We start from the raw sequence: 2,879 nt of genomic DNA on the forward strand, positions 1-2,879 counted from the left end.
GCTGCCAGGCGAACACCCCTCCTTGGGCGGGACAGGCGCCGGACGACCGGGACCAGACCCGGGTCCCTCCTCAGCAGTCCGCTCTCTCCCCGGAAGTGCCTCATCTTTTTCTTAAAAGGCAATTCTTCATAATTTGGCCTTTTGAGCTATTAAAAATAATTATTGAAAACATTGTAAAAATTAAGCCCTTCAATTTTTGTTAAATATGAAACATTTGTATCTTGTAAATAACGACATCCTTAAGTTGGAAAAAATAGTTACTTGATCTAAGCCATTTCTGATACTGAACCAAACTGAAAAAGGCTCTCAAAATAGAAGAAAAAAGCGTGAGAAGATGAGAAGGAGTTCAGTGAAATGTTAAGACAACACTAGGCAGCAGAGAAAGAAAAAAGAGCAACAATGACAAAAATCAAGTTGTCAGAAGTCAAAGCAGTGTCAAGTGTAATTGATATCAGATGAGAGAAGGCACTGTCCTTTGGTGGTGTGCTATTTTAATAGATATGTATTCATACATAAATCTCCACTCATACAAATACCCGAATCTGTATCTATATATTTGTGTAATTAATTATACATTGCCTATGGTTACCCAAGCAGGAGGAAAATCTATATATGTTTATTTTATTTAGCGTAAACTTGGCACTACACCTCTTTAGTTCAATGCTGTGATGGGATCAGGGTGGCCATAGACCACTGTTTTGAAAGATAAATCTTTTTGTCATGTCCAATCTTGTTTTAAAAATAATTTCATTACATCTGTTTATCTCTGTCAATCTATCTATCTATCTATCTATCTATCTATCTATCTATCTATCTATCTATCTATATCAGTCTATCTATCTATGATATATCTATTTATCACATATCTTTGTCTATATGCATATATGTGTGAGCAAGCACTTGCTATGCCACAGTATGCATGTCAGAGAACAACTGGTAAGAATGGTTCTTTCCTTCTATCATGTGGGACCTAGGGATTGAACTCAGGTTGTCAGCCTTTGCAGCAGCACCTTTCCCTGTGGAGCTATCCAGTCTCCTAGCAGCAAAAGGCTTATCAGTGAACCTTTGCTCTTTTTCTTATCTGCCTTGGGAGATGGACAGATAAAACAAAAGAGCCCAAAGGATATAAAGATAACATCGACAATAACAACAACAATAGCAACAGCAGCAGCAACAGCAGCAACAGTAAAACCTTTGGAACTCTCTCTCAGAAACATTATCCAATAAAACAATTAAGTTGTCTAAGAAATGAATCGGAAGAGACAGAAGAAGTAGGGTTGTTGCACTGTTCAAGAAAAGACTGGGAAAATTAAGTAGTTACATATAATTATTTCCATACGCTCTGAAAACAAAGTGAATCTAACATGACGGTGGACAATGGACACTTCTGTTAAACTAGAGTTTTGACTACGCCGAGTCATACTGCCAAGAGACTGGGAACAGTGAAGGCAGGAACAGAGGTGCAGGAACTAAGTATGTCCCCTGACCACAGGCCTGCTCTAGACATTTTAGCTTTGAGTTTTGATGTTTCAGAAGCCTTTTTTCAAACTTTAATGATAAAACAAACACATAAGACTTTTTGAGGGCCGGAGAGATGGCTCAGTGGTTAAGAGTACTGGCTGCCCTTCCAGAGTTCCTGAGTTCAATTCCCAGCAACCCACATGATGGCTCACAACCATCTGTAATAAAATCCGCTTCCTTCTTCTGGTGTGCATGAAAACAGAACACTTGTATACATTAAATGAATAAATCTTTTTTTAAAAAGACTTTTTGAGGCTTAAGTTTAAAATTCAAGAATGTTCATAGGCATAAAGTTCAAAGTCAGCCAATAGTTATATCATTACAGAATATAACATCAGCAACATGGTATGAAGTATAAGAAAACAGGAAAAAATGTCTCCTGGGACTTCACACCATGAAACAGGCAACAGTAAATTCACATTATTCATGACAGTGAACACAAATAGGTCATGATACTTAAATAAAAATAATTAACTTTACTCTGGGGCTAAAAAGTATAGCAAATACATTCTCAGTGTAGGCTGTTTCTAAAAGGCACATCATTTAAAACATAGAGAAAAGAAATAATAATTGTTTTTTAAAAGACATAGATTAAATAAAACCAAATATTGGGTTAACATACAAACAAATTATTTAAAAATCACAAATAAAACACTTTTGTAGTGATATGCAATTAAGAATTGAAGGTGTAAACATGAAAATTGATATAGGTATATTTTAATTCAATTTGATAATCATTACAATTACAATGTGGACTGGAAGAAATATTTACTCAATAAATAACATGTCAACTCTAATGTTATTTTCTTGACAATAAAAGATTATTATATAATGACCTCAAGAAGAAAAGAATTATAATCTGAAAAAGAAGAACTTTAGCCAATATTCTTACATATTAGAAAGATTAACCAGCCCAAACTAAGAATACAAAGAGTTTGGGTAGTAACATTATGGATTTTAATTAAATAAACTAAGTTGAAATTTGTATCTTGCAATCTTGAACCAAATTGAGAAAGACTCAGAATTCAGAAAGACCAAAAGTCAGAAGAGAAGGACCAAACAAGCTTGAAGACCTGAAGCTCTATTTCCATCTGTGTCAAAACTTTCATTTAAGAAAGGACACAGGGGTCTGTTTGGTGGTTTTGTTTATTAAATATACAGAAAACAGAACAAGGAAATATATGGGAACTTTCCTTTTTTACTTACTAGAATCCTTAACAACAGAACTGATGTACTTTCTCTCAAATACTACCAGTCTATTTCCACAGTAGAACAGCAACTTTGCAATACGAGGCCTGGATTCTACACTCAGACTGCAAAAATAGTCATCCAAGTTGAGTTATGAAAATAAGCAAGTC

This window comes from Mus pahari, chromosome 1 (genome assembly GCF_900095145.1).
Source record: "Mus pahari chromosome 1, PAHARI_EIJ_v1.1, whole genome shotgun sequence".
Taxonomy (NCBI): domain Eukaryota; kingdom Metazoa; phylum Chordata; class Mammalia; order Rodentia; family Muridae; genus Mus; species Mus pahari.